Source organism: Bactrocera neohumeralis, chromosome 6 (assembly GCF_024586455.1).
Source record: "Bactrocera neohumeralis isolate Rockhampton chromosome 6, APGP_CSIRO_Bneo_wtdbg2-racon-allhic-juicebox.fasta_v2, whole genome shotgun sequence".
Lineage (NCBI taxonomy): Eukaryota > Metazoa > Arthropoda > Insecta > Diptera > Tephritidae > Bactrocera > Bactrocera neohumeralis.
In genome coordinates this window covers 6,197,870-6,216,843 of record NC_065923.1, presented here as the reverse complement: position 1 = coordinate 6,216,843, position 18,974 = coordinate 6,197,870, and the positions used below count along the sequence as shown (strand labels likewise).

Sequence of the window (18,974 nt, the reverse complement as noted above, 5' to 3'; positions counted from 1 at the left end):
GCGTGTGCTGCTTGATGGCTGGCTCGCTTGGCTAGCTGCTCGAACTGTGTACGACGAGCGGGTCGGTGGCTGAGTGGTTGGGCGTATGGTGATATGGTGGTGATGCTACCCCTTCTTTGATTCAGTCAATCAGTCAGTGCTTTTGTGCGTTGAGTCACCATACTCAGAGCCCATTTTACCCACACTGCTCTGCACCACACCCCGGAAAATATTTTGCAATCTGATACGATTGTTTACAATTCTGTTTATGGGGCGATTTTAATTTCTGTAAATACCGCTTCCGTTTATTGGATTTGTTTAACGGCTGTATTGGCTTTAGCGCCGTCATATATGCGAACACACACACATACATACATACATATGTATATAATGTGTTGTCTGAATTGTTTTGGCGATTGTATACAAGTTTATAGGTCCATAAATTATCGATTACTAGCTGTAGGCCATCGGCCGTCAGTCCTCGGCATACCACACATAACACACATCCATATGTTTGTACAAACATACTCTTACGTGCTAACATCATCTGATAAAGCATCATTCGCTATCGACGTTTAATGCAGATTTAATTGTTTTGCCGAGTTAATTGGAAATGGAATAATATTCAAAATTAAATGGATTAGGTGGAATGGCCTAAAAAAATCTATTTTCAGGTGACATCTGTAGCAATGTGTTATAAAAACTGACAGAGAATGTTGTACATAGAGAGGGAGATAAATAAAAACGTTCTCTGAAGCTGAAGTAAACTTAAGGAGTCAACTTAATAACTTCCAAAAAAAAATTTAATATCTATCGATTGAACAATACATACATATATGTACATATGTATGTATTAGAGAATATTCTCGGAAAGAGAGAAGTTTTCAGAGTCGAGGGGAAATATTTCTCAATTGGACTGAACGATTTGAAATTTTGGCACGATATCCTTAGACATACTTTTTGATAATAATTTCAACTTTTTAAACCACTCTGACGACGAATAATTATTTTCACAAAAATTACTTTTTTTGGGAAGTCTCCACTTAATAACAAAAATCACAAAAAACGCGTTTTTTATGACTTGGAAACAATCCTTTAAGTTTATAGGGAACATTTAGTGGTTACATGGATTTCATAGAGAAAGAAATGCCTATTTTCAAAAAATGCTTTTGATATAAAAAAGTAAGTATTTTGTTTTTACTTTTTCGGAAAATGCGTATTTTACAAAGATTTTGTAATATTTAAAAAAAAAAAAAACAAAAAAACACATTGAAAACTCGGCGTTATTTCCGGCAGTCCGTCGGAAAAAGGGCATTTCCTTCTTACAGGATCATCAAAAGTAAGAAAAATACGTATTTTAAGGTCATAAACTAGGTATTGGAGGAACGAACAGACAGAAAAGTGAATAAAGGTTTTTACAAAAAAATGGAAATTGGTGAAGTTTACGACGTCTTTGCTTTTTTTTACATAATTGTAATTGAACAAAAAAATCCTTCTTCAAGACCCTGTTAATTACATCTCGAAGACCTTCATTAAGATTGATTGAATAGTTCGTTCTTGACGGTCCATGTTAATATGATTATTTATTAATATTAAGCTAGAATCGACAATACGAAGGTTAAGACAAGATTTTCGTATGAGCGAGTTATGGAAGAAAACAAAGTAACTTCGTCAATTTAATGTTTTCCAAAAAGCCAGATATCTCTTATAATTATAGATACTTCATACAAATAACATTTATACAATACTAAAAAAACAGAACGTTGCCCAACACTAAGCCACGAAAGTGATTAAAGCGAAATCAGAATCAACAATAAACACAAAACAGAAAAGCGAAAGCAAAACAGAGCAGCGAAGGTCTAAAAAAACCAACGTTCTCTGATAGAAGCACCATTTTGAATGCAATCAAGAAATACCACTCAAGAGAACGGAAAAGTGCGAAAAAAAACTCCCTAAATGAGAACCATGAGTGACATTCCATTCCAAGATTTGAATGAGTGCTTTTGATCAGAGATGTTTTATCTTCACATAATAAGAAAGCAAAGATACAAATTGAGCACATTTGCATATATTTACATACATACGTACATATAATAATTTTAACACATTCATGCCGTATGTTCGTTTTTGTATAAAATGATTTTTCAAAGGCTTTCTCTTGCCTTAAAATTTCTCTCTCAATGCAGGAATTCTATTTCCACTCAAATTTGCGACGCCTGCATACAGCAACGGTCAGCGCAGCAGTTGCCGAGTTGCCGCTTTTTGACGGCGCAGTTTTGAGTGAATTGTACTCGTGAGCGGTCATAAATTTAATTTCGAGCGGAGTATTGTCGAAAATTTATAACAAAATATAATTCTTTATGAATATCGGGCAGTAAAGATACGAATAAAACTATTTGTCTACGAAAATTAGCGTTACTTTTGTGTAATTTATGAGGTAGTGAGATGAGCAAAAGCGACTTCGATTGAAATCCGTCTGCGTTGAGAAACGAATCGCAAGTTTGCAGTAGTATGTTGCTAAATATTTATTCTTTTCTAAGAATTAATACCTAACTACAAGCTCAGCAGCAGCTGGTAGTGCACAAACCTTAACTGTAATTAAGGTAAAGAATAATATAGTGAATTCAACAGTGTAGTGTTTTTGTGAATCAAATGGAAAACAATACAAAGCTTACAGCTAAACGTAGATAATTTCAAAGATGCAAACAAATGGAAGTGAATCGTATATAATAATGTTTCAAATGCAAAATTAATGTAATGTGCAATCTGATAAATTTAACAAAGTGTACGACAAAGTACGAATGAAGTAAAGTGAAAGTGGAGAATTGTGATTTTGCATTGTGGCAAGTAGTAGTGAAGTTGAATGGAAGCAACAATTGAAAAGGCAAAACTAAAAGATTTGTAACCCAGAAAATACAACCTTGTAAAATTGCGGAAACATTTTCGTTCGTCGTCAAATTGTTAAAGTGATACAGTTTGCATAAACATAAAAATTGAGATTTTGGCGCAAAAACTGGACGTTCAAGGTTTTTCATAGTAGCAGCAGCAAACAAGGTGAGTTTGAATACAAATGTGAAGTAAAGTAAAGAATATAGTAGCAACGCCTACTCGTTGAAATTCCAGGTAGGTACACCTAAAAAATCTCAGCATACAAGCTGGCAAGCTGTGTACAAAGTAAATAGATAAAATGATGAAAGAGCCTGTAGCAGTCTGCTTTGTATAGCTTGCGCGTTTAGCAAAACGTGCTACTTTCGTGCAGCTGCTATTTTGTTACAACCAGACAAGCCAGAGCCAGTTTGTGCGGAGCTGAAAAAGGGCGTTTTTTGCAATACATCCCCATTTTGTTTGTTTTTCTACTCTGTTTGTGATTTTCTTCTTTTGCAATTTCCACCGTAATTCTCGTTTGACTCCAATCCTGTACTTGTGTTTTTGCCACTCTTCTTCAATGGGCTTCCAATTGAGAATAATCTCATTTCCAGTTGCTCAAATTGAAATTGATGTTTCAACTCAATGTTTTATTTCACTAGCTTGCTTAGACAATAATTTTTTAAATTGTTTTCGATTTGTAGAACATATTTTACTTTTCGCCAAGCCAAGTCCAGAAATTTAAGAGCTTTGTATGTACATATCCCATGAAGTGTGTTTTTTATGCGTCACAAAATAGAATAACAATCAATTTATTTTTTATAAACTATTAGAAATACATTTTCTACAGCAGTGAGAAAATATTCAGAAGTGAGAAAAATTAAAATTATGTTTCTCTAATTTATTTTGCTTTTAAGCTCTCAAATTTGCATCTGAAATGAATGAATATTTTTCGTTGACTATTTACTTGTGAGCCCATTAATTTATTTTACGCGAATGTCTAAATAAAACACATCTGGTTGAATACATTTATTTATTTAATTAAAATAACCGCGGACAGTAAATGTTGTTGCATAAGTTCTGCGCAAGACTGCACATAAATATCTGCATATGTAGATGTGTAAGTACTTGATATTTATGTAAATTGCGCGCTTCGTTGCCAGCATTCGATTTTCACAATTTTAATCGCAATGTGTAATGCATTTTCTCCAACACTTTCTCCCCACCTCGTGTTGCCGCACCGAAAATGCCAGCGCTGCGCCAAAGTAAATATAAACAAGTGCCACAATTCAAGCGAATTAAATGGTTTATGCACATAAACAATAACAAAACGAATGAAACAAATTTGCGCTAAAAAGAAAGCTACACAAAATAATTACATCAAGCAAAGCGTGAATTGTTTAAATACGCCAATGAAAAACAAACATTTGTTGCAAAAAGCTTCGTCGAAATCAATATGTTTTTGTATGGATGGGCAATACATAAACACATACTAACATTGGTACTAAAAAAAATTGTCGATTTCTGTGCAGGTCCTAAATTTGAATAAATAGAATAACAACAACTTCGTAAAGTACAATCGGTCAGTCATTCAGTCAATCGGTGAATGAACGGATCGTACATTTCCACAAGTAACACAAGTGTAAGATTATAGCAAACATAGTTTTTGTTGTTATATGGTATTATTAGCCGCGCTCTTGTGGACTTGCTGCTTATCAGCTTGAACTGGTGCCCTTCTGTACTTTTGCAAGGCACATGCATACATACATACATAAGTGTGTACAGCGCTAGAACTCAACACTTGTGCGATAGAGATGCAGACGAAACATAGTTTTTATACGAGTATAAACTCGTCTGAGTCATTTTTTGGCTCGAAATATATTTAAAGAGTTTATATTCGAATTTCGAATAATTTAATAATACCTTTATAATTATATTTTTAAGAATATCGGTATTTGGATTGGTTTTTTGTTGTATATGCATATGGGTTTTTTATGTTTGCTTATTCAAAGTATACATTTCCACAAAATATCTTTAAAAGTCATTCAATTATGTGTGAAACAGTGATATTTACTATATACATACATACATACATATGTATGTGTGTGCACTTAAATTGGTTTCGATTGGACGTAATTTGTTTTTATTTATTTCCACATACAAACATATGTATGTATGTACCTTAATGTGTACATACTGCCAAGTGTCGCATTGGCTTTCTACAGAGTGCAAGACGCACTGAGGCAATAAATTATTCAGTGAATGTTGATTGCAGCAAACCACTGGGACCGTTGACCAACACTTAAACAAATAGTAATTACTTTGGCTAATAAAATCTGAAAATAACCAAAGCTGGCCAATTAAAAAGTGCTATTGTTGTATTATTAACTTTTATGTTGTAAAATAAATTGCTAGCAATGGTATTGCATTGCAAAATTGTTCAAAAAATCAAAACAAAAACAAAGCAGAAATCATTGCCAAAATAGTCATAATATAAGAATCTGTAAGGTTAGCATTGGTAAATACTGGAAATCCAAATTAAAAATGAATGATATACAACATATGTACATTTGTATGTACATACATACATACATATGAGTTTAAATGCCTGTGTATGTTTTTAAACTGACACATTTTTATGCTTTCGAATGCTTTTATGCATTATTTTGGTTTTCAGTTCATTCGCTTTGCCACCACCACTGTCCCCTGTTGGAAGAAAAGCTCATCAGTTCCACCTCATCGTCGCTAAGCGATCGCTGCAACGGAAAAGTAGCCGCAGTCGTGCTCCCATACAAACATATGAATATATAGCAGATATATAGCAACAGATATGGGTGTTTGTACAAGCAACAACAAACGCTGAATGGAAAAATATCTGTGCGCTATAGTGAAAAGTCGTTGAACTCTTTCAAGAACAAGCGAGTAGAGCGTACCGCTAGCTGGCTAAGTAGCGACAGCAGCAACAACTTGGCAGCAACAGACTGCCGTATGCAGACACGACCGAAGCAATGGCGCAAGAAAACCCGTTCCGCTTCATTCCGTCTCACGTCAGCAAAAGCAATCAAAACAACAGTCGGTATAACAACAGAAACAACAACATTAGCAATATTAAGTAAATGAATAAAAATATACGAAATTACTTTTGGTTGTTGTTGTCGCGGCTACTTTAGTTAATGTTGGCGGCCGCAGCAACTTTTCATTTTCATTGCTCTATGAATGATCAAATGAACGGTCGGTTGGTCGATTCGGCTGACGTTGGCGGGCGAGTGACGTAAACGATGGTTTGCGTTCGTGCGCTCTGGAAAAAACGGTGGTCCGTTGTGGGGCCCAATAGCTTAGTAAGGTGTTCGTTTGTGGGCATGTGAGTGCTTGTTGTTGTTTTGGTTGATACGTAACGCTTGTAAACTACAATTAAGGTGCACGTGTTGTGCGGACCTTCCGGTAATTTTTGGCAGTCTCGAAATTCACATTTACCGTTTCTCTTTACAACACCCAATGTACGAGGAAGTAATAAGCAGGCAATGAGCTTTGTTGAAACCACAAAACAACAACGCAAGAGTTTAAAATGTTTGAAAATTCCAAACGCTTCTTCCGACTTCATTAATAACAATTATTATTGTAGAAATAGTTTGGCAACCATAACTTGGGCTTAAGCGGACACTGGTTCGGCTATTTTAATTGACGGTGTTCGTTTTGAGTTTTCATAGAGTAAGCGGAAAGGTTTATAATGTAAAGGAACTACTAAAAATGTACCATATTCCCACCACATGATACATTGAGGCCCAACGTTTTATTATTTTTAATAATAAATGGTGAAGCTATGTAGGCCAAGGAAGATATGGAGTATCAAATGCATAAAGCTGAAAATCTTCATAAAATTGAAATTATTTTATTCTGAAATTGTTATTTACTTTTAAAAGTCCATTGAACTAATCGGCGCATATTGTTGTTATTTTCTTACAAAAGCTTTTGATAAATTCCTGACATTTTTGCTCGGTGATTTCCGGTTCGAGTAAAAACAGTTATTAATAAACGAAGTGCGCTTTGACTTTAATGTTTTCATTCAACAATATACATAAGTAGCTTCACATTTTCCGCCATTTCATGCAATTTACACCTTAGTGACAATTTTCTATTTAATGCATAATGCATAACTAATTTTTCTTTCACTGAAAAGGAACACTATACATGTATTTTCATATGTACATATGTGGGTATATTTAAAAATGTCAGTCCTTTTTTGCAAATGAAATTAGTCATTTGTTTTTATTTAAATGTTAAATTGTATGCTCAAATATATATTTTGTCATATTTCCATTCGGATATTTGCTGTTCATTCGAATTACTGTTGTGTGCTTTATTGTCAAATGCTCCGCCTTCTGCAAGCCCCCCTTTGCACATGTCGAATTTATTTTCAGCTCTCTACTTTCCGTCACTCTTTTCTGCTCTCCCCCACCAATTCAACAGCTTCAATAAGCGTATTTAAATTCAACACGTTTTGCGCGTCTGTCACTTTTATGTATGAATGTATAATCCTCCTCAGGTGTTGCCCTCACCCAGCCAGTGTCACTTTCACTTTTTCTTCTTCATCTTCGTTTTGTTTTGTTCGCTCAATGCGAATTTCCGGTGCTCAACAGCGTTACTGAGGTGCGTACGTTTCAACGGTTATCAGCCAAACAAGTTATGTTGGAAACCCCAAAAGACTTGGTTAAAAATTTTGCGAGAAAATGTGATATTTGAAAAATGTGTTTTTTCTGTTTTAAGCTAACGATTTGCAAATATTTATATTGATTTCCGCTAATTTGTTTGCTAACTTTGTTTGTATCCTTTTCAATCTCTCTTCAACTTCCTGCTTCAAAGCTACAGATTCCGGCAAGTGCCGATTTTATAATTCACTTGATCCCATTACGTGTTAGGCCTTAAGTTGTTATTGATATGAACATGGTGTGATTTTTACGAACGGATTACATATTTTGGAGTTTTCAAAGGTAAAATGTTTATGTGGAGCTCTATGATTCTTTGTTTTATTCACCAGTCTAAACTAGGTTAGATCCTCATAATAACAGCCCTTGACTGGATAAAATCCGGGTCAATTCCGGTAACGTAGAACCGGCTGTAGAAGAAATTGCAGCTCTACGATTATTTTGAACTAAAAGTTATAACTGACAAATCCACGCGATTTAAGAGAATATATCAGAAGATCTCTTTAGTAGTGGACAAATTTTTTGTAAATTTATGCTTCTACTTATTAATCGAAATGTTGATAACTGTAGTCAAGTAGACAAAAAAGCTCTAAAGATTCCACTTAATTTTTTTCAATTTATTTGTTGAAAATTATTGTATTCACTTCCATGCAGAACAATAATCCATTTTGAAAGCAGTAATATTAGATACATACATATGTATGTATGTTCGCGTCAAACCCAAATTAACCTTGAACAGTTAAACCTATACTATACTTATGAACATTCCAACGTTGTACATACTACACATACCCATGTATGCCTTGTTAATTCTGAAAATTTGCTTCGTTTCGTTTTGAGTGCAATTTCGTTAAGCTGCTGCCGAAAAAACACGGTGCGGACAGGTTACTTTTAAGTGATGACATCACGAATGCTTAAAGCACAGAGCGTAAAGATATTAAAACCCAAGAAGTCAGAAAGAAAAACATTTGCACAACGAAAGAACAACAAAACGACAGTGCCAAGTGCAGAACAGAAAATTGGCGAACATATTAAATTAAGCTGTGTTAAGTACAGGTTAAGGCGAGGTAAACAAAATTTGGAGAATATTATCTTGTGTGTATGTAGCAGTGTTCAAATTTGACAAGGCAACCGTGTTTGTGGCTCAATTAACATTTAGTTGAATCAGTTCTCGAAAATAATTTTTAAACTCCTTAATATGACAAATTTGTAAAATTGTGTTATTTCAATTCTACTATCTTTAAATTATTTTATTTTAGTTTTGGTATCTTCTTACATTCAGAAAATACAGATTTCAATCTGCACGCTTCCGATAGTTTTATTTTATTTAAATTTAATTTTTTTTTTGTATCAGCAAACGCCCATGCAAAGTACAAGGAAAACACGTTCATGTGTACTAACAGAAACAACAACTAAAAGCTACAAATACACAAGTAGTTCATGCGAAATTGTACAAACCCGAAAACAACACTCGTTCGGTCACTTAACATTCTACAATCGTGCGGCTTATAGCTCCTCGAACGCGCACTTCACCGGTGCACACGTACCGATGGCGGCAGGAGACGTTGTCGAATACCTTCAAAACGTGTTATGAAATTCTCGCAAAACACGATCGTGCTGCGGTTTTACACATTTGCTTTTTGATTTGTTGTGGTTTTTATTCTGTTTTATTTTATTATTTTCCATGTAAATATTGGTTCAAACGTTTGTTGTGCGGTAGGCGTCGGCAGCGGCAGCGACAAACAGCTGTTTGGTTGGGTAGCTGTTCGCTGCCGCGAACGCATGAACTTACTCTAATGTCGTATGTTGTTTGTAGTGTTGTGTCTAAAATTTATGAAGAAGGTGTATACACGGTGAGCATGTCATACTACGCTTACATACATACATACACCGCCTGATAAAAGTTAATGCCAGGGTTTACTTAAATAAATATCATAGTTGAAATGATAAAAACTGGGTTCGTGACTGAAATGGGATACTTTTGATATTCTAATTGAGAAATTTGTGAAAAAATTTTCTCTTTGCAATGCAAAAATCGAAAGGCGACAGAACCTTTGAACTCCATTTAAAATATGAGAATTTTATAATTTCGCACAACTCTGCACACCTATTCCTTCCCACCTAGTAGGAGTACCAACTAACGGCAATCCAAGCCCGACAAGTGCTAAAAAAAACCTACGCTGTGCAAATAGGCACAAACAGGCAATAAATGGCTTAAAAATTTCCGTTGCTAATTTGTTTAGCCATGTTTTTGACTTGACTCTCAAACTCAATGTTACTTTTTTGGCAGTTCCCGCGCGCTCATAACCTTTCGTTTGTTTTGCGATTCCAAGCTATTTGTTTGTTTGCTTTGCCGTGGCGTCGAGTCGCTTCGTAGCGTTTACTCAAAACACAAAACAAAAATTATATAAACATACTTATACATATTTATGCTACATATATATGTATGTACATATATACACAAACATAGTTAAGCGACTTTGTTTGTACGATTGAAAGAGACGCACACATAGTTTGTTTGGGTGTATGTGCTCCGCCTTTATTTATTGTTATTAATATTATTCTCCGACATTTGTTTCCTTTTCTGCGCCTCATTTGCTGCTTGTACTGCCACATTCCACACAAAATGCTCGTTCTCGTTTCGCTTTACGGCTTTTAATTTGCATTTATTAATTTTTAACTTTGCTATTTGTAACTAATTTTGCCGCTGCCTCTGCGTTAGTGTTGTTGTTTTCTCTCTTTTTTTTAACTTTTTTATTTAATTTTTTTTTTCACCTCATTAAGTGTTGCATTTTTGGAATTTGTTTGTATTTTCAAAGCAGCGGAAGCAGCGGGACGTAACACTTACTTCTTCCCCCCCTTAAGCTCATGTTTTTTTGTGTGTTCTCATAAAAATGCCAACAATTTGAGTTTAGTGTGAAGTTATTAAGCATTTATCATAAGCAACAAGCACAGCATAAAGCATCCATGAATGAAGACCTCTGCGTTTCAACTGAAAATTGTTGGGGCCACTAAGTGCCCAAGTGTCATTCAGACACTGCTCAAGTATGTGAGAAAAAACAGCTTACTTTCACTTCTGCGCCAAATGTTCTATGGAACCAATTGAACCTGTTCCCTGAGTTTCGCTTTATTTTGCGGTTTAACAGGTCCAATGTTTTCCTTAGCAATTTACAATAAGTTTTCGATTGGATTCAGATCTGCTGATTGTGCTGGCCAAGCCATAGCATAAAACTGTGATCTGAAAACCATTTTTTTGCAAGACAAAATAGCGCCGTTTTTGGCTTTCCAAAATTGATAGTAGTAGATAGGTAGATAGGCAATAGCAAATTTGAAAAATGCCGGCCGGGAAAAAATTCTATAAAAATCAACTGATGAAGCTGACTGACTCAAAACAAATTTTCTCAGTGCAATAAGTGACATAACAACACTCAGTGTCAGCTGACGGTCGGGCAATAAATGCTTCCACATATGCTTAAATGTGCGCGCACACATGATGTTAACGTGTAATGCGCTTAGCTATGTGCAAATGCCTACATACATATGCACCTATTTACATACATAGTTGAGCACATAGTAATAGGCGGCGATGTTAGAGTTCAGCTGCGTGACGGCGCAGAAACTAGAAGCCGTGGCGTCTGGCGGCAGCTGGCAACCGAATTGTGCCGTCATCGACAGACGTTGTTGTTGTTGTTGAGGGAACAACTGGAGTTGGAGCGTTGACAATGCAGCTGGCAGTCCAACGCTCCCTCACTGTGGCATCTGTCCGACTTGTAGGCCAACTGACGGGGGCTGACTAACTGACTGACTGCTTTGCTCGCTAGCAGCCAGCCTGGCTTCGTAATCGTGCCTGCCATATATTTGACTTGAAGGCATTTGCTTGTGGATTTTCATAATTTTCAATAAAATAAAGAAATTTGTGTCAACCGGAATGTGGCGGACTCAGCTGGCAGCCGCGTTCACACGTATGTGTGTGTTTGTATGTTTGCTTGGATCCATTCAATATTTAAGCGTTTCTCGTCTTTGTATGCGCCATATTATGATTTGGTTGGTTTGTCGGTGCGCCCAAGAATTTGTCCCATTTCCCACGCCTAGCGGGAAAGCAATGAAAACGTCTGTTGTTTGTCAGCAAACCGGGAAAGCATGCAGCTGTGCTGAGTCGGGCGCTGGTTCGGGGGCCGTGGCGGTGCACTCGTTAATGCCTGCGGTGTGTTTCACTTGTAGCCCTTTTCCACACGCCTGCGCTCCTTTCTGCCCACACAAGCACTTGCGCCCACTTCGTTCCCTCATTTCTGGCAACTTTACACAGTTTTCCTACATTCCGTGCCAGTCCTGTCTCCGTCTCTGCCGCGGCTGCTGCCCCACTTACTTATGCAAATTATGTTATGCGGTGCTATGTAAAAAAAGCAGAGAATTAATGAAAATTTTACAAGCTCAACAGAAAATTACGATGCCGCACAAGATGTTGTCGGCTGCTCCAAGATGTTGTCGGTTCAACTGCCGGTGTTTTTTTGTTGCTGTTGTGCGTTAATGCATGACCCACAAATCAAATTATCAAACATACATACATACACACGGGCGTGAGTACAAGTGTAACATCGGGTTGCTTATTAGCAGATGGTCGATCTTTGGATTTTATCTCTTGCAACTTTGAAGCGACCTGAATTTAGAATATTTTACTGCTTCTCCTACTTGGCTCTTCGCTGGAAGTGTTAAAGTTAAAATATTTATGTGTTTGCAAATAAAGTTTTTATTGCCGTTTCTGCTCCAACTCTGCGTTTTGGCTCCAAATTTTTATAGCCATGTTCTCTTAACATTATAAGTAGGCAGGTTGCTTAATAAGTAAATTCTTGCCGGTTTTTGTCGCCGTGCAGTATTTGAAATTCACTGAAATCATTGTGCAACTGCTAGCTTTTATGGTTGGAACTTTTATGGGCAAAGACCGAAATCACACTTTCAATCAAGTAACTGGCATTTTAGTCATTTGCCTTAAAAGTGTTGACCAATATTCATTTATTTCTCATTTATTTCAGCTGAAATTTTTTTGCTTAAATGAAGTTGGCAAATGGCATTGTGCTGGAAGATCATAAGGTCTCTTAATTTTGTTATTCGTGAAAAACTGCGGTGTTTTGCCAAAGAATTTGAATATGAAATCTGTAGATCATGTGTCAGATCAAAATCATTAGGTCTCTTTCTATATTAGTCTTTGACATTGCTAGTCAAAGATTTTGAATAATTTCCATATTTTTGCATTTGGACACTTTAGGAGCACATTCAAGGGGTTACATGGGTTTCCTCGAGTAAAAAACAGATTTTTTCAAAAATTTGTTTCTCATATCAAAATGAAATATTTTATTAGAATTTTTTATTGCTACAAATATACACTACTGACAAAGAAATTCTGTGATTTTTGGGAAAACTTTTTTTTAATTCGGTATTGCGACGCCATTTCCGGTGACCCCTCGGAAAAAAGATGCGGCAGGATAACTTTTTACAGGACCATCTAAAGTGCAAAATACGTGTTTTAGTTAAAACTTTAACATACAACTTGAACGAAGGAAAAAAACTGAAAATTTGCTTTTTGGCAGACATTTTTACAAAAAAATTAAAATTTCGAGACATTTTGTTGCAAATAATTGAAATCGAAAAAAATCCATCGTCTAAGAATTGTATCTGAAAGACCTGTGTAAAATTTCATAAAAAAGACGGCGCACTCACTTAGCCCTGCTAGCCTCGAGCGCAAAAGTTCTCAAGGCTGTATCTCCGACACTATTACTCGGATCAACTTCAAAATTTATCGATTTTTTTAAACCCGTAAACCCCTGTAACCCCTTAATGTGCCAGTCTCAAAAAACGTTAATTTTTGGGAATAAAAAAAAGCTGCTGTTTTTATTGTTTTGAAATTTTTAGGGCATATTTATACATGTTTCGAGAATATTAGTGAAAAACTCCAAATTTTTGGTCGCTCTTGGCCTACCAAAATTCGATTTTCGATCAGATAAAAAAATCGATAGGTCATTGTACGTGTGTAGAACTATGCATATATAGACCAGGCAGAAAAAAAATCGTGATGAGTGGATTATTTGTCTTCTGGTTATCTCAGCAAATTCGAAAAATGCTGTTTCGAGAAAACCTTTAAGTGGCTATAACTCAAAAACTATGTGATATATCGATTGTTATGCAGCTATAAACTATCGAAATTTGAAAAAAAACGACCCTTCAAACTGCAGCTCTAGCCTAGATAAAATCAAACTTTTATTTTCAAACATTTCTCTTTTTGCAATTGTTTCCAATATTGTTTACGTCTATAAAGTACATATGTACATACATATTCTGTTTTTGCACCTTCAGTATGGTTAAGAACAATCCCAAACTCTTGGATCACCAGCAAATATGTCTGACATAAAAAATTTTTTCCAAAAAACTGTTGTATTTATTAAAGTTTAAATCTAATTTTGTTTTTGTAAATTCGTTAATTAACTGTATGCGTACTATTTTCTTCTACTTTCAGGTATTTTGAATTTGAAAGATTGGACGCAATTCCAGAAAATATTTACTCATTGGTGAAAAGGTATGAATGGGGGTATTTTAGTGTAAACATTTCTCAAGTTGTGCGCAAGTATTGCAAATGCATGGAATTGTGTCTAGCAGATGTCAGACTGATTGCTATTGCAGCAAGAATGTTCGCCTTGTTTACGAAAATTTGAAAATCGCAGCGTTTAAATAGTAAATATATTCATTGAAGGCAAAGATTTTGATGTCTATTATTTAAGTCGTAAAATTGACTTTGAATCGCTTTGACGCACAAGTCGGAAAACGCGCGTCTGGGCCAAACAGATGTGGAAGTGCGCCTGATTTCTGGTTACACACATTGTATGCGCAGCTGCTCTCGTTTATTTACAAGTATAGCATATATGCATAAATTTACTGCTGTTTTGTTTTTTTTTTTTTGAAAATATCTGCCACAAATCGATCTAATAATATAAACTCGTAGATTAACCTTCTGACTCACAAGACTCTCTACTGACTCACAAGATTCTAAAATGGCAAATATCAGTTCATATATTAAGCGAGGCAATCGGACGAGCATTCGGACTTGCATTTATTGCTCGCAATGGTTTAAGGAAGCGCATTCAAAGGAAGACTTTCGAGTGTGATACCTTCTGTAACATTTTACCAGAAGAAGCGGTTCTGTATTTTGCTCTGAGTGCACTTATTGCCTCTGGCGAGCTACTAGTACCCAGTACTAACTCACAACTATTTATCAAATCTTAATTTTCTGTTGCTACTTTTAGCACCGTTGCTACTTTTAGCACTTTACGCTGTAACGGGTGATTCAAGTAGAGGTATTTTTTAATAGCATTTTTTTGACAGATCAGACGTGAGCCAAGCTGTCATGAAAAAAAAAACAACGGTTTGGTGCGATTTGCGGGACGGTAAAATCATCGGTTCGTATTTCTTCAAAAATAATGCTGTTTAGAACGTAACCGTCAATGGTGACCGTGATCGCATCATGTTAACCGACTATTTGATGCCTGAAATTGAAGCTCGTGATCTCGGACATTTGGTTTCAACAAGACGGCGCCTTTTTCTACACATCGCAACAATCAACGAATTTTTTGAGAGAATCCGGTCGATTACCACCAAAATCGGGTGATATCACAACGTTAAATATTTTTCCTGTGGATATACATATGTAAAGTCTAAGGTCTATGGGGCAATACCGCCTAGATTCAGGTCTTGGAGCAAAACATAACGCGTGTCATTCACCAGTTACCGGTCGAAATGCACGAACGAGTCATCTAAAATCGGACTCAACGGATGGACCATCTGAGACGTAGTAGCTGCGTCAAATATTTGAAAAAGATAATCTTAAGAAAATGCCAAAGAATGGTGCTTCGAATGATAATAAACATTCCCTATTAAATTTGAAGTTTCTGTGTTTTTTCTTTAAAGAAGCAGGAAGCTCGAAATGGATCACCCTTTATATAAATAGTTTTATTTATATACATATTTATCTAATGGACATGTGTGTTGCTTCAAATATCATATAAAAAGATGTGTGTAAAAAAGTAACAACAACAACAGAAAGATAAACCAGAAACAAAATCAAAAGTTATGCGGTTTGGCAAAAAGCGAAATACATACATACATAAATACCGAATACTTTTGCAAACACACAGAGCAATCACATAAATATTCAAGCCGCACGCTCGTATATTATTTTGCTGTCGTCACCACTTTTGTTTGAATGTTTGCTATTTTGTATTTTATTTATTTTTAACAATTTGCTTAACGTTTTTTCGCTACTGTTTTTGTTGTTGTCTTGTGAACTAGTTAACGTTTCCAGCATGCGAAATGAACCACAATTAAAATGTTAACTTGCTTTTCAGTGCTTAAATATTATTTTCAACTGCACTTTTGTTTGTATTTCTCCTTTTTCCTGCCGTTTTTGTACGACAAGTTGTTATGCGATTTGGTTTGGCACTTTTGTTTTGGCATTTGTGCCAAACGTCAAACTCGTTTTCAGTTTTTTTACTAACTCTATAATATCATTTAATGTTTTTGAAAAGTTGACGCAACTGCCTGGCCATTTGCACACACACACACACACGCACACACATTCATATGTACATCTACGCAACTACCGTTTGAGGCAATAACTCGTGGTTAGCGGTGTTTATGCTGATTGCGAATTGTTGCTTGTGAATTTTTGATACGAAACCGCAAAGTGAATGGTTCGAAACATGTTTGCATGCATGTTTTATGGCTAAGAGCGAGTGGCTGCCTTTGTCTTTTGTTGTTTTATGGCTTCGTTTACTTTTTTTTGCAACCAATAAACTTACATATTTATCTGGAGCAGTTTCCATACGGAAAAAACGTAGGTTGGGATTACGAGAATGTCAAGCGTTTCATTTCTGTTTTGCTGTGTAAAACTTCAAATTTGGTGTGAACTTGTGATTTCGTAAGGGCTTTGGCAGAAAGAAAAAAGAAATTGTAAAATCAATTGGGAAATACTACAGCTCCTTAAGGAATTCTGAACTATTATTAAGCGAATATAGCGATATCTATAAGCAAACTATGGCAAGTTACAAAAGTTTATTAAGATAAAAATTAGAACAATTTAGAAGGCGGGAATTAATGTGCGTGTACCGACCAATAGACTCAAACAAAGTTACGTTGAGAGAGGAGCATTTTCAGCACATTTATATAAAAACTAAGGTTTAATACTAAAAATATTGGGTCGTCGTTTCGAATTTCTAATCAAACTTCAACTTATTTTTTTATATTTATAATAACTTTCATGAACCAAATATATGTATATCATTTTGGCCGACCACTTTTTGCCATTTTTCCGCTAGAGATATTAGGGAAAAACTTCGACTAGTAGTTTTCACAGGCTTCTCTTGAAGCCAATTTTTACTTCATTAAGGGATAGTTGTGTATTGACGGAAACAAATGGTAGTCCGATGGTAGTATAGAATGGATGCATCAAAACTTCCCAGCCAAGCTCTCTCAGTTTTTGCTGAGTCATCAAGGATGTGGGTGGTCTAACGTTGCCCTGATGGAAGACGAAGCCCTTTCTGTTGATTAGTTCTGGTCGTTTTTTTCGATTGCTTCATTCAATCTCATTAGTTGTTGACAGTAAAATGTAGAATCAATCATTCGACCAGGCTGGAGCAGATCATAGTGGATGATTCCTTTCCAATCTCACCAAAACTCAGCATAACCTTTCGAGGCGTCAATTCTAGCTTTGCTTCGAGCTTTTTTTTTGTAGGCGGCCTTTTTTAAATGGTTCAAACCCGTTTGATGATGGATGTTAAGTTCCTTAGCGATGTCATAGCTGCTTATGTGTCCTGGTAAATGTTTTTCATAATTTCATCGACTTGTTCAACAATAGGTTGACGATTTGGCGTTTTGAAGAGCTGCAACTTTTTTTAAACTTCCCCGAATTTAATTTTTTGTTTAAATGAAGCTTAAAATCTCACCTTTCCAACACTATATGGTATAACACAATGTTATTTGGTAGCACTGGAGATATACCACTGCAACGACATCTATTGACAAAATACGAAAAGACTTTTCCGACTACCCAATAATAATAATAATCAATGCTCTTTATAAATATTCGAAATCTATTAATAATGAAATATAAATTTGGTAAGGATCAATAATGTCAATAGCCCCCAATTATATGTATGATATTTTGATTCAAAGGCAAATTGGCTTTAAAAAAATTAGTTTAAAAAATATCAACGACCGATTTATTTGCTACTACATTATCATATAGATTCATGCATATGTAAATTTGTATGCGACAACCCTCCACTTAGGTGTTTCTTTGTCTTCGCTCATGATAATAAAACGTGCAAGTTATTTTTAAAATACTACCTCATCGTTGAAAACACCAGACATTTAAATGAGCAAATGACAATTTAATATAACTCGACGAATCCACCAGAAAGCCAACGTTGCCAGATGCTTATGTTCTTAAGCTTATATACATTTATATATACATACTTACATATATATAACTGCGGGAATACTTATTTAAATATATATTTAAATACATATGTACATACGCTCTCTTAAATTTACTCTCCTCATAAATAAGAATTTATTTTAATGCACCATGACTTTGATGCGTGAAACCCCTTTGGCACAGTGTTTGTTGCCTTTTCATTTGCACAATCGACATTACTTTTATATACATATATATATGTATGTATGTAGGTACATATGTATAGAGCAGAAGCAAAGTGCGAGTAGATTAAATAAAAATAAAATAGAATGTACCGAAAACGAGATTTGTCACGATCTATAAGTAATTGAGGGTGAAATAAGTCACTTGAGGAGAAGTGAAAAAGAAACAAAAATAAAGAGCTGTTCGCGAATGCAAAGATTTGGAAAAAAAGTAAAATGTACATACCTTACTACATTTAAATATACGATAAATATAATTATTTTATGATATCAAATTTGACCCGGACTGACCCAAAAAAAATATACTACATTTTCAAATATTTTAACAAATCTCTTCGCCAATACAAGCATGCCACTCTTAAATCAATTTTCCATGCACTTGTCATAAGCCTGGGGCGGTCTGGACTTCACTGCCTGTAGATAATTTAGGGTTTTGTGGTTTTTTGTATCACCTTCGGCGAGATTGTCGGATGGTTTCGACGTTATCGTCTCGTCACCTGTAATGATGCGTGTGAAGAATGCACTTCAGCCAGAGAATTCAAAATTGTTTTATGTTCTCTGCTTCAGCTGGGCTGTCCAGCGTCCTTTTGCGACCTCTATTCAACAACGCTTTTGCAAAAGATTCAGGGTTTTTGATACGAGTCTAGCAATGACTCGTTTCGTACCACATACATTAACCATAATGGTTGGTCGATCCATAAGAGATGTTGAGGTCCTCTGTTATCT

At 35.6% G+C, this 18,974-nt stretch overlaps 1 protein-coding gene across 1 annotated transcript in view; it reads left to right on the top strand.

The window, feature by feature from the left end:
- Window positions 1-2,269: 2,269 nt before the first annotated feature.
- The window catches only part of LOC126763040 (phosphatidylinositol 4-kinase beta), a 146,653-nt gene continuing 129,948 nt past the window's right edge, over window positions 2,270-18,974 (top strand). Inside the window, exon 1 of the mRNA XM_050480208.1 lies at window positions 2,270-3,033. The gene's annotated coding sequence lies outside the window, so the exon portion shown is untranslated. The remainder of the gene's footprint in view (window positions 3,034-18,974) is intronic.